This window comes from Myotis daubentonii, chromosome 1 (assembly GCF_963259705.1).
Source record: "Myotis daubentonii chromosome 1, mMyoDau2.1, whole genome shotgun sequence".
NCBI lineage: Eukaryota > Metazoa > Chordata > Mammalia > Chiroptera > Vespertilionidae > Myotis > Myotis daubentonii.
The window spans coordinates 50,167,548-50,181,912 of record NC_081840.1 but is presented as its reverse complement, the minus strand read 5'-3'; the positions used below and the strand labels follow the sequence as shown (position 1 = coordinate 50,181,912).

Sequence of the window (14,365 nt, the reverse complement as noted above, 5' to 3'; positions counted from 1 at the left end):
CAGTTATAAAATAAGGGCCAGCACAAGAAATATAGTCAATAATATTGTAGTAACTTTGCACAGTGACATATGGTTACTAGGCTTAGTGTGGTGATCAGAAGTTAAGGTATATACATGCCAAATCACTATGCTGTACACCTGAAACTACTATAATATTTATGTCAAGTATACTTTAATAAAAAAATTAGACAAAAAAAGAGAAAATACTAAGCCAAGAAAAGGCAAGGCATACTGAAACAAACAAAATTGAGAAAAAAAATCCAAGTAAATTGTGATTTAAATCATGAAATTTAAATGAATTAAATTGACCAAATAAGAACGATGTCCTTTGATTTTTAATAATTCAGTTATAAGCTGTTTTAAAGGAGAAATGCAATAAATACAATGACATAAAAGTTGAAAAGTAAGGAATGGAAATAGATATGCCAGTCAAATACTAACCAAAAGAAAACTTTAAAGTGCTAGTATCAAAAAAAAATAATTTAAGGGGGGAAAACACCTTACTAGGAGTCAAGGAGGGTCATTAGTTTATGAGAAATGAAGTGATAATTCTCAAAAAGATATAATGATCATGAAATTGAATGAATTAAACAGCATTGGCTCAAACTATATGAAGAAAAAAATTAACCAAATTACAAGAAAAGGTTGATAAATTCTCCACCACGCTGGGAGATTGTTTAAACACCCCTGTTTTAGATTTGATACGTCTACTTGATGTGCATACATCTCATCTTCACAACAAAACCGTGAGGTCCTTGAGATCAGGGTGTGTATCTTCTGCCAAGTTCCTCAGCATATGAGTTGCATTTTCCCTCCCCACAAGAGTGACAGTATTTAACCCCTTCTCATATAATGGATGGAAGACTGAGTGCTATAAGCAAATGCATGGAGCATGTGCTAATAATTTATTATTGATAGTAGACACTTTTTTAACAAGCAAAATTATGACAGGTAGAATAATTAACGAAGACATAAAATAATGGATTGAAAAGAGAAAAGAATGTATTATCCCACTGTACTTCTTTTGCAGCATTTATGAGACACTGGGCTTATTTATTAAATTATAAAATTACTGTACTAACCAGAGGATCACTTATATTCATTCTAAATGGGGGGAAAATACAGTTCTTCTAAAAATTAAGAAGCTGCAAACAGAATTCACATTTGATGAACACAAGACAATAGCAATGATGCTACCCTCTAGTGGCACAGCTCAGCAACCCAAAAAGTTGTATGTCTTAGAAGTCATTTTCCTAACAAAAATATTCAGCTACCATTGATGGTGGTGTTACATTCATGTCTGCTGTTATTGTCATCAATATCATCATTTTCATCATGATCAGCCTATAACGAAGTGTTTGGTGACAGGTAGCAATTTCCAGACCATCAGCTGTGGCCAGGGCTGCAAGGTCACATCATACAAAGAGGCAGTTTATAGTCAGGGGGTAGTGTAACCGTCAGACACTTGGCTTCCTGGCCTTTCTAGTACTTCATGCAAAAGCAGCTCTTTGCAGATCAGTAATGTGAAGTTCTATCCCAGAGAACACTGAGGTTATTCATAATGGAACAGAATGCCATTTTCAGATGGCCCTCAATTTAAAAAAAAAAAAAAGAAGGAAGATAGACATTTCAATTATAACCCAATAGGCCCATCCCATGGGTAAGTATGTCCTACATGGTTGATTGAAAGTATATAAACAAATGTTTAAAAGGAGTTAAAGTCCCTATTTTATTTGCCAAGAGAGTCTTTTACAGTAAATCAGCCGTGGGCAAACTATGGCCCACAGGCCGGATCCAGCCCGTTTGAAATGAATATAACTAAAAAAAAAAAAAAAAAAAAAAAAAAAAAAAGACCGTACCCTTTTATGTAATGATGTTTACTTTGAATTTATATTAGTTCACACAAACACTCCATCCATGCTTTTGTTCCGGCCCTCCGGTCCAGTTTAAGAACCCATTGTGGCCCTCGAGTCAAAAAGTTTGCCCACCCCTGCAGTAAATGCTATAACCTTAGGTAGCAGGCGGCAATTGCACCATATCTTACTTTAACAAGGATACAAAATGGAATTTGTTGAGAAGGTGTGGCATATGGTTTCCATTAGGGTAGGTGTTCCTCCGAATTCAGTGCACTAGAGCAGGCTTTGCACAATCTACTGCTTTAATAGAAAACCGCATATCTCATCCTACACAGGAAATAATACTCTTTGTAACTTGAGTAACCATGGCTTTAGGACATTTTAGTTGTGTCTTTTAGACCAGTCCAGTGGAATGCTTAACCAACAATATTAATTCTTTTTTATGAGTTATAACTAATCAATGGGAAAGGGAGCTGGAGTTGGTAACAAACATGGAAGGAATGTGATCAAAGGCAATTTGAAGATGCCCTGGCAGTCAAAAATGCAACGATCAAAATATCCTGCTTTAAATGTTTAATGTATGGACTTCACACAAAAGAAAACGGAGCAAATTGTGATTCCAAACCAAACACAAATCCAATTAGTTGCCAATCTACCAATTATGTTCTTTTTTAAAAAGTTTAAAAACATTGTTGATTGTTAAAATCACAGTTAGCTATCATTTCAAACTCACTAGAATGTTGAAAAGAAAAAGAAATGTACAGCCCTGGGCAGGTAGCTCAATTGCTTAGAACATCATCCCAATGTGCAAAGGTTGTGGGTTCAATCCTTGGTCAGGGCACTTACAAGAATCAACCAATGAAAGCATAAATATGTGGAAAAACAAAAAGTGAATGTTTCTCTCTCAGTCAATCAATCAATAAAAAAGTTTTTAAAAAGACATAATACTGAGTGTTGACAAGGGCGTGAAGCATCTAGAACTCCACCCACACTGTTGGTGAGAGTGTAAAATGGAACAAGTTGGAGAACCATTTGGCATTTTCTTATATAATAAAATTTACATATAACCTATGACCTAGTAAGTCCACTCCTAGGTATTTAACATAAAATAAATAAAACTTCAGGTCTATGAAAAGATTTGTACATGATGAGAAAAAGGTTAAATTTTGGAGAAGTCCTTATTGGTTGTTCACTTTATATCTTATCTAAGAAAAGTTTTGCCTATCCCCTGGGTTGAGAAGATTTTACTGATTTTCTCCTAGAAGTTTTATTGTTTTCACTTTCATATCTACATCATGATCCATTTTGAGTTAACAAAAGGACTGATACATAAATGTTCATAGAAATTTTACTCATAACAGTCCAAAACTAGGAACTATCATACCAAGTGTCCATCAACAAGATAATGGATAAATGCAATGTGGTATATCCATACAACAGCAAAAAGGAATGAACACTTGATATACACAACATAAATTAATCTCAAAAGCATTATGTCGAGTGAAAAATGGCAGACACAAAAGAGTACTCTCTATGTTTCCACTTACATGAAGTTTAACAACAAGCAAATGTAACCCATAGATAGAAGTCAGAACAATGGTAGCCGGGGCAGAAGCATGGGAGGATGCCGACTGGAACGGAGCACAAGGGAAATTTCTGTGGGAGATGAAAATGTTCCATACCTTGTTTTGAGTGATAGTTACTCAGGAATTCATTTGTCAAAACTCTTCAAACTGTATACACTTAGGAATTGTGCATTTTACTGCTATACATTATAACTCAAAAAAAAAGGGGGGGGGGAACTTTGCTGATCTCAATGCTGACATTTGCTCTGATGAATTTAATCCGCTAGAGAACACCTTCCAAGGCACAAGGCTACTTAACTGGAAATGAAGTACAAGTATTTTCAGCTTTTGGGGCCTTGTCCTTGCACAGTGTTGTCACAGAGAAAAACTGTAAAGCAGAAAAGTAAAACCAGGGCAGCGTGGAGTTACATCTCACTTTTCCAGTGGCTGCTATTCAAAAATGCACTAATGATGGGATCTTAAATCTCTGCCACTTTCTTCCATAGGAATAGTTGAGTTACAATGGACGGGATCCATTTTTTATTAACTTAATACTAAATCGTTTTATTTCCAAAATAGAAACATGCAGAAGCCCAGATTTCATTTTAAATTCAGTGTTCCTGTTTCATCCATTATTCATCTACACTGCACTTTCTTGGTTTATGATTTTACTAAATTTCTTCATTTGAATTATGGCCTTGTGGTCAACAGCAGGCGATATATTATTCTTATATAATTTTTAAATACAAAGGCAAATGGCACGGAACAATTAGAATCGATGGCTTGGGAGTCTAGCTCTCAGATGTCACCGGCAAACACCGTGCTCTTGACTTTAACCTATGGGTTCCACTTCATGTGGGTTGTATTCTTCATACATCAGGGGTTTTTATAAATTTACTATTCAATCCAGCAGCCCTACTTTGTTCGCAAAATAGAAGCAAAACAAATATGTCAGGGTAATGATGCCAGGACTCTCCCTTATTGAAAAAAGCAGTTTATTAATACCTTATTGCTACAAGCTAGATCTTATTATCATCTTGGGTCATTTAGAATCTTATTAGGTATTCTGCTGGTGGATGAATAATCCTGTGATAAATTCTTTGCCATGTCCTTCACAGTTGTCATAGCAGGATCATAAACAGCATTTATAACAATCTAGCCTAGAGGAAGGGCTGACAATGGTCTGCTTAGCATGCAGGAAATATTCAGATTGGCTGTGTCTGGTTAGACACAGGCCCACAAGAGAGATCCCCAAGTTAAATGTAGCATGGGTTTCTCTGAAGATTCCCCTTCAAAAAAATGCATGAGGTCAGGGACATGGGGACCAAACACATTTTGGAAGCCACAGATGGCTTCTTCCCATCAGATCTGCCAGGTAATAGGGGGAGGCCCCGGCACAAGCCATTTTATTCCTGACAGGCTGTTCAGGTATTTATTTGAAAACTCCAGATCAAGGTACAAGTTATTTTATATTGACTGATTTTTGTTCTCTTTTTTAAGTTCACATGCAAAACTGTGATTCACCTCTGTTACTGCTCTGTGTTTAATTAGTGCACTTGAGAGAAAGATGAGTTGAAAGGGAACAAGATTATTATGTGGGTATAATTCCCAGCAGAAGCCAGGTACTTTTTTAAAATTATTGATTTCAGAGAGAGAAGAAGGGAGAGAGAGAGAAACATCAATGTGAGAAACACCAATCGGTTGCCTCCCCGACCAGGGAACTAACCCAGAATGTGGGTATGTGCCAGGACCAGAAATTGAACTCACCACTTTTTGGTGTACAGGATGACACTCGAACCAACTGAGCCACATGGGCCAGGGGCATAAGCCAGGAACTTTGCTGTATGTCAAAACTGTATATTTCAGCACTTATAAAAATCCATGTTAAATATGTGTGTATAAATGTTGCATATATATAATTTTTCCTGTTCAAATAAGGAGAACTATGGTTAGATTAGTACAAATCTGCCACCACTATTCTTAGAAAAAATCCATACAAGAGGCAAACAATCTGGTCCAATATTTCTCCAGCTTCAACTCCTACTACTCCTGGCCACTCACCTCACAATCCACAATTAATTTTTCATTATTCTCTAAATATGTCAGGCCCTTCTAGTCTGGGCTTTTATAAAGGTTTTGTGTTTGCCCAGAATGCCCTTTGCTCCTTTTCCTTTGCCAGATGTCCCAAGTTGAATTATCTCGGAATCAGAACCTGAAACAAGCATTTGAGGGAAAGTAATTTATTCTGGAGGTGACCCCGGGAAGCACAGGTAGGGGGTTGAGGGTGTGGGACAGGGAAGACCCATAATCCTATAGTGAGTGCAAATTGTGAGCAATGGAGGCTCACAATCCCCTGGAGATCTCTGACAGTGTAGAATGCACTTCAAACTGCCCACCTCCCCAAAGCAAGGAAGCTGGGGTATTTATCACCTGCTCCATTGGCCGTTGTGGGCTTCTCTTGGTGGGTACTTCACTCCCCAGAACTTCCAGGCTGCTCCCTGCACTAGCTGAACTTTATCTCGACAGGTTAGAAGTAGTGGGGTCAAGGAACATCCAAATGGTGAATGCCAAGGAGATGTAAGACACTGACAGCATCTACTCCCCAGGCTAAGTCTTCTGTAATCTTCAAGTCTTAGTCTAAGTGCTATTTTCTCTGGGAAAGCTTCTTTGATTCTGACAGTCTGAGTTAGATGGTCCTTCACTTGATTCTCATAGCGTGATGCTTAATCATGGCACATATTAGATCATACTATAAATGTAACTGTCTTCCCCTCTAAGCTCCTTTAGGAAAGGGGCTGTGCCTGACGTGTTTGTATCACCATATAGTCCCTGACACATTAAAGAACTCAGTAGACCCATCCATTCCACAAATCTTTATTGAGAACCTACCATAGGCCTGACACTATTCTAGGAGCTGGGGGATATAGCAATAAACAATATATTCTACTCTTAGGATGGAGGGGGGTGGGGAGTCTTATAATGGACAGAAGTAGAAAAAAAAACAGCCAAATTGATATAAGTTCAGGTATTAGTAAATGCTATAATGAAAATAAAAGAAATCTGTAAGGGGTAGAAAATTACTACGGTGAGGAGAGCTTGCTGTTTTGGTAGGCTGCAGAGGAAAGTCTTCTCTGAGTAGGTAATATATGAACTGAGATTTAAAAAATAATGAGGAGGGATTAGAAGGGAAGGAGGGATGAATAGGCAGAGTAAAAAGGCTTTTTAGAGCAGTGAAGCTATTCTGTATACTGTCCTAATGGAGGACACACGCCATCATATCTTTGTCCAAATCCGAAGAATGTACCACACCAAAAATGAACCCTCGTTTAAACGATGGGCTCGGGGTGATTATGATGTCAGTGTAGGTTGATCAGTTGTAACAAATGTGCTATACAGGTGGGGATGTTGACAATGGGGAGGCTGTGTGTCTAGGGAGGTGTGTAAGTATTTGGAAAAACTGCTGTACTTTCCATTCAGTTTTGCTGGGAACCTAAACCTGCTAAGAAATAAAAATTCTATTTAAAATAAATAATGATAAGGACCAATACTTGTGAAGATACAGAAGAAAGTGAGTCCCAGGAAAAGGAAATAACAAGTTCAAAGGCATGGAGGTGGGAGTAATCATGGCTCCCTGGAGGGTCAGGAAAGCCAGAAGGCTTTTCACTGTGGTGAATAAGGGAGAAAATGTCAGAAGAGCTCAGAGAGGCTGGCAGGGCCAGATCAGGCAGGGGGTTTTTAGTATTATAAACGAAACCTGGCATCCCCAAATCAACTAGAATAAAACTTAAGACTACACTTAAAAGCATTTTCCTCAACTGTCTGGATAGGTAGGGTAAGGTTGACTTCTGGATTTGTTTATCATGACACCTGCCTCAGATTGTCTGGTACAACCACAGGCTGCAACGTGGATTAGAATGCTTTCCCCGCTACTAATTTATGCACGCATTCGAGGTCACACCACAGGGCCCACATACAAAATAGCCAGAGCAAAAATAAAAAAAATAAGTACCTTATGGTGCCTGTCTTCTTGCACTGGCTCCCTTACAATTGACCTTTGGAAGCCCTTCGCCATCATATACTCAGTTTCTTCTTGAGCAAAGTAAAGGGTAGGGACTAGATGACCTTTAGAGTATCTGGCAGCCCTATAAGTCCACATCAAATTGTTCAAGGTGAGAATAGAAGTTATGTGGTTGATTTTTTATTTAGTTTTTTTAATAGAAAAATGTTAAACATTCACAGAGTGGAGAGACTATACAGTGAACCTGCCTGAGGCCATTATCAATCTTCACAACTTACGACCACTGTATCATGACTGGCTTTTTTCATGCACATCAGAATTTATGCAACCAAATATCCACAACCCCTGCAAGGTGGACACCCTGAGACGCAATCCCTAATATGGAGGGACACAGTGTTGTGCATAGTCTCAGCAGGGAAGGCTGACTTGAGGACGTGGCTGAGAACCAAAGCCAGAGAATAAGGTAGATGATCATTCAGATGACAAATATTAAATAATACATATTGAACTTCCACATTGAAAACAAATAATTTAAGAAAGGAAGTAGCCTCTTTTTTATGGGGTAAAACTGACTTTGAAAAAAAGTAGTGTTATCCACTATTGGAATGTGTCTATCCAGTAACTACTGCCCATGAGACCCAGCAGTAGCCACTCTGAAGGATACAAACATGCATGAGTCAGTTTTTCCTCCAGGAACTCACCACCCAACAGATCAGAATTTGAGGCTGTGCTGGTTCCGGCACCTACGTCCCAGCTTGGCCATACAGCTGTCTTATCAGCAATTCTGGGTATTCTGACGTGTCCTTGCTTTCCTTTCAAAGGCAGCTTTTGTTATAGTTGACAGCCACCTCTATCTCCATGTTGGTGCGCAAACACATGTAATTCTAACATGTTTTCCTTCCCGGGCACGAGGGACAGGATGACCTGCTTTTCCTCAAACCTGCACATGGAGGTGGAGATGCATGCTGCACTTGACCAGGCATCACGGGCCCCGTTGCCAGGGCCTCTGCAATGCTCTGAATAAAGCGATTCCCCCTGAAGTGTCTGGCACCAACTAGATCAATTACTCCCATGATTCCCAGTGTGTGAATATGCAACCCTCTCCCTGATTGATTGACTTAACACCAGCCAATTAGAGCTTAAACTGTCCAATTAAGCCAGAGATGGAGTCATCAGCTCGCTGAAATCTGAGGTCTGTTAACTTTACCTAAACAATAGAATGATGTCAGGTGTGTAGTAGCACTGGGAATAACTCGTAAAACCAGAGTAAAACAATTTGCAAATATAAAATACTCTGGGAATGTTAACAAGGGTAAGCAAAAGATGTCTATACTAAAAAACAAAAGCCAAACCTGTACAAAATGCATATACTACACTAATATCCTCTTTCAACATATGCACCTCTGAATTCACTTTCTACTTATTTTTTTATTTTAAATTCTTTATTGTTTAAAGTATTACATTTCACTTTCTATTTAAATAACACAGAGCTACATGTGCATCATTACATAGGACTCCACCATAAATGGTTCCCGTTTTTATTTCTTTGTGTGTGTGTGTGTGTGTGTGTGTGTGTGATTATCATTGACCAGTATTGTTTACTATACTGCAACAATCAAGATAGCTCTATTGCACTTGTTTGACCACAATTCACAATTAATATGCGCTTTTCTCAACTCCTATATCAATAACATAATTACTCCCCAATTTTCCCTCCTCTAAGAACAATAAAAGTGCTCACTTCAGAGGCATAATGATTGCCATCCTCTTCAAGAGCAAATGATAAGTATTTACTGATTTGCTTTAAAATCGGACCATTCATCTATGAAAAGATTTAAATTGTCCTCCCAAAACATTCTTTTTCTTTTCACTGTAAAACTGGCAACCACAACATAAATAAATTTACATGGAGAGTTGTTGCAACTGACTTGTTCAGCTAGGCACAGAGGTTTATAAACACCACAGCACACAGAGGCCCCACCCTGGTCTGTCCTCAAAGTTATAGCTGTGTCGGCCCCTGAGATAATATTTAGCAAAGAGGCATTTTAAGAAAGTCAGCAAGAGAGAGAGAAAAAAATCTTCTCAGTTATATGTACGTTATTAATCATAATTAAGGCATATTTGACAGCTTCTTGGCAACAGAGTCGATGAGTTCCTTTCTTTGACATCAAAATCCTTAAGGAATACTTGCTATTTCATTATCAACTTCACTGGTCTTTACACCTATAATGCTTGCCCTGAGAATATGAGGTTTTAGAGAAACTGAACTCTGACAATGACTGTTTGCCCACCCCAGACACTGTGTAAGGTATAACATAAGCTGGGATCTTACTGAGATAAAGTTTAGGGAACCAGGAACGCTGGGGTTAAAATGTGAGTTCCAGGAAAACACATGGTCTTCCCATAATGCATTTCCACTGAAGGGCCATCCAGAGCTGTTGTTTTTTGTCTGTGCAGGTAGCCCTGCACTTTTGATTTCCCATTAAATTGGAAAGGGAGCACTTGGTTCCCACTGCAATGACATCCTCTGATAAGATGGTGAGAAATGGGAAATGGATCTGTTTCAAGAGAGACTCATTTTAATAAAACCAAACAAGAGACTCACTTCCATGTAATCATGCCCAATTTCATTAACGTGCTTTCTTAAGGGATGCCTCTCTGGAAAGGTTCTTATGATGGCTGTGTCCTGGAGGAAACAATCCCCAGGATTTCGACTTGGTGCTTTTGCAGGTGATTTCAAGGAATTTATTCTGATCATCTGTTGATCACAAATTTCAGCCAAGTTTCTTGGAGATGTGGCCTGTTTCATGCAAATTCCCAACTCACTTTTTGCTGCCTTCTTTCCCAGAAAACTGGGCAGAAAAGACCTTTGCTTATTGTGGCATCTGTTTATTGGCATAGGTTGAGATTGTGATGGTTCTCCACATAGTATGTTTCTACTTGGAAAAGGATCACTGGTTGCTATTCTAGAGTCTCTTGATCATTCTCCATCTCCTTTTCAAACATTCTACTTCTTAAGCTGTCTCTTACTTTCTCCTTCTCCCCACTTCTCTCTTTACCTTCTGCTTGACCCCATGGCCCTCTACCCTCCTCCGTCTCTTCCTTTTAGTCATCTTCTCTCTCACTGCCTCTCTTCCTCAGTCCAGGCAGAGAAGAATGGGAGTCGAGTGAAGACCAATGGTTTTGTCTCCATTATGTAGGTGAATTGAAAGAAAGCAAATTTTAAAATCTTAACCACCCAGTTTTCAGCTTAAATTTTCCCATCGACATCTAGAAGTAAAATCTGTGATGTTTTGGGACCTCTTGGGGACAGAAACAAGTTAACTTCCTTCATCATGGCAGGGCTGCCCCTCCCCCAACAGCTGTTCATTAATGAATGGTTTCTGCCTCTACTGCCGCAATGTCATGACTATAATGTACTTTTAAAATACGGTCTTTAAGATATTAAAATCACCACCTCAGCTGATTTGGGGTTTTATTGTCTATTCTTGGCTGTATCTCATCTTAGTGAGATCTCATGGGATTTAGCTATTAGCATGAATGCCGCAGTTTGATAACCAAAAGTAATTAATGGCATCAAAACATAATCTTGCCTGCTTCTGAGGACTTGTTACACACATCTGGACCTTTCTTTCTAAATAGTACTTTCTTCCTGTTAGGAAATTATCTACCACAAAATTCTATTTTGATAGAAAACAATTAGCTTACTATGTTGACATGTTTAAAATAACATTGGAAAAGTGACTTAATATGCCAATTAGCAGTAGGTTCTTAATCTACTAACAATAATTCTAACAACAAAAGAAACAGCAAAGGTGTTCTTTGCAACTATACGTACAACATATACTACAGGCACTACGGTTCCTTTTTTTAAAAAAAGTAAAAATGCAAAATAGGAATCTGTCAACTGTCAAATGAAAATTTAAGAAAAATTATGGTTATTTATTTTTTCTTTCAGAATGCTCATTTAAATATTGCTGAGAAAAGGGAAAGTAGAATGAGATACTTTATTGTAAATATTCAATTTACCATAAAGTTTAGGGAAAGAAAAAGTTTCCCTCGACCCTCTAAGGCAGTGGTTCTCAACATTGGTTGCACATTAGAATCACCTGAGAATCTTTTTAAAATCCTGATTTCTGGGCCTCATCCTCCGGAAATTCTTTCTTTGTTACTAATGTTGTGGCCCGACCCCATAACAAAAAACAAACAAACAAAAAAACAGAATTTCCGGAGGATGAGGCCCAGAAATCAGGATTTTAAAAAGATTCCCAGGTGACTCTAACGTGCAGCCAAGGTTGAGAACCACTGCTCTAAGGATCCTTGGCTGGGTCTGAAAATTAAACTGATAAAGACAGATTAACAAGAGCAAAGCACACAAGTTTATTTGATATGAATTTTACATGACACTGGAGTCTTCATAGGGAAACGAAGACCCAAGGAAATAGTTGTACCTGAGTATTTTTATGCTCGATTTGATGAAGAGGGGACAGTCATGTAGAAATATGCTAGGTCAAAGAGTCTACTCTAATGTAATTGTAGTAAACTAGGTGAAACTTAACTAGGACTGTTGCTTTAATTTTTCTCAGCATCTCTTTGTCTTCAGGGATAAGGATATTCTTTCCTTCCAGGTATAGGGAGGGCACCTCTCACATGTGAGTTTATGACCTGTTTCAGGGGAGAATGGTAAGGTCAGTGAGGGACCTTCCTACTTCTGTTTTTGCAAACTCTTTCAGCTTAAAATACTCAGTATGCAAAGAGGCCACATTTGAAGCAGCATGTTCTGAATCCCAAAAGAACTAAATGTGGTTTCAGTTTAAAGAGATAAAAGCAATTCTGTCTGAGGACTTTGGATTCCCTTTAACAAGTCGCTGCTCATTGTGTCATTGGTGAAGGTGATCCTGTCTTCATATTGACAGAGTATAGGGGATGGGGAATGAAGGCTAGGAAAGGGGAGCATGCATACAAAAGTCAAGCCTTCCTCTCCCCAAAAGAACTTTATTATTAAACTGATTTTCATTTAAAATGCCCCCAATTTCAGATAGACTAAAGCCAAGCACACATGAGCTCTTGGAGTTCTCCACATCTGGAACTCATTTCCATTTCTTAAAAAATTGGTGGTTGCTTTAATGCCCAAATCCCCCCTGACGACAAGGGATGTTAGCTTTAGGCACCTTGGTATCATTACTTATAAAGCAAACACTTGGACTTTTATAGTAGAACCAAAAGTGAGAGGACTGAGACCATGAGCTGATGTCTAAGTAAGAAGCTCTCTGGAAATTTCTGTTTGGCATTTCTATCTCTAGTGCCACTAATATTACGAAAAACATGAAGTTTGGGCAACAAAGAAACCTTTGATACCACCTGTTAATCTTCAAGACCAGATTAAATAAATGTAAAGTTTTCCTATTAAGGTCTCTTCTGTATAGAATTATAAAAATATGTTAACCTGAAACAAAACTTATTTTTTTTCTTTTTTTAAAAATATATTTTATTGATTTTTTACAGAGAGGAAAGGAGAGGGATAGAGAGCCAAAAACATCAATGAGAGAGAAACATCGATCAGCTGCCTCCTGCACACTCCCAACTGGGTACGTGCCTGCAACCAAGGTACATGCCCTTGACTGGAATCGATCCTGGGACCCTTGAGTCCGCAGGCCAATGCTCTATCCACTGAGCCAAACCGGTCAGGGCAAAACTTATTTTTAAGTGTACTTAATTTTAATCATATTTGCAATCTGTTCTGTGCTCAAGAAATGAATGAGAATAATTTCTGAAGCTTAGAGCAATTAAGAGAGATTCAGATTGAAAGAAAGAGGGACTTGGGTGCCCTTTCTCAAATCTACAGAACTGGAAACATGAAAGTAACTTGCTGATTTTTCATAGGCAACCAGGTAAATGTGCAACTTCTAGCTCACTCACATTACTATCTACCAGCAATAATAGGTTATATTTCATCCAGATTGAAGATAACATGTAAAAAACAAAAACAGGCTCAAGTCCTGGCTGGGTGGCTTGGTTGGTTGGAGCATCAACCCATACACAAAAAGACTGAAGGTTCAATTCCTGGTCAGGGCACATACCTAAGCTGTTGTTCGATCCCCTGTGGGAGGCAACCAATAGATCTCTCTCTCTCTCTCTCTCAACATCAATGAAAGTGTATCCTCAGGTGACGATTAAAAACGGACCTGAAAAGTTAACATTAAAACCAATATATTTTTAAAATATATTTCATTGATTTTCTACAGAGAGGAAGGGAGCGGGATAGAGAGTTAGAAACATCAATGAGAGAGAAACACTGATCAGCTGCCTCCTGCACACCTCCTACTGGGGATGTGCCCGCAACCAAGGTACATGCCCTTGACTGGAATAGAACCTGGGACCCTTTAGTCCGCAGGCTGACGCTCTATCCACTGAGCCAAACCGGTTAGGGCTAAAACCAATATTTTTAATTTGGGAGCCTTATATGACATTTTAGGCATTCATATTTATACCTCATTTATAGCTGCAATCATATAAATGAGCATCCCTTATTAAGTTTCCTTCTAAGTAATCTCAAAGGTTATTGTTATTATGAAATATTTAATGGAAACAAGGATAGAAAATCACTTACCAATGTCATCACTTAACATTTTGCCATATTTGCATCAGATCTTTTTTCTTAAGGAAATGAAATATGACAGATACAGCTGAGGCCCCTTGAGTATCCCAAACTAATTCACTGGCCTCTCCCTACCCCCAAAAACAAATTAAGAAGCAACTTTGGACAGGGCAGCTGTGCTACATAATGCACGTTAGCCCTGGAGCTGCTCCTGGCAGCATCCTAGATACCGGCATTGTTCATACCATGTTTGCAAAATAGCTATTTGGTTTATGCGGTTGACCATTTTTGCTTATTAAAGTCACTTGAACTCATGGGGGTATTCTTC

The 14,365-nt window shown here is 38.5% G+C and overlaps 1 pseudogene; it reads right to left on the bottom strand.

Annotated features, from left to right (window-relative positions):
* LOC132227820 (transmembrane protein 248-like) overlaps window positions 1-14,068 on the bottom strand; it is a 43,674-nt pseudogene extending 29,606 nt beyond the window's left edge.
* Between the last annotated feature and the right edge of the window lie 297 nt (window positions 14,069-14,365).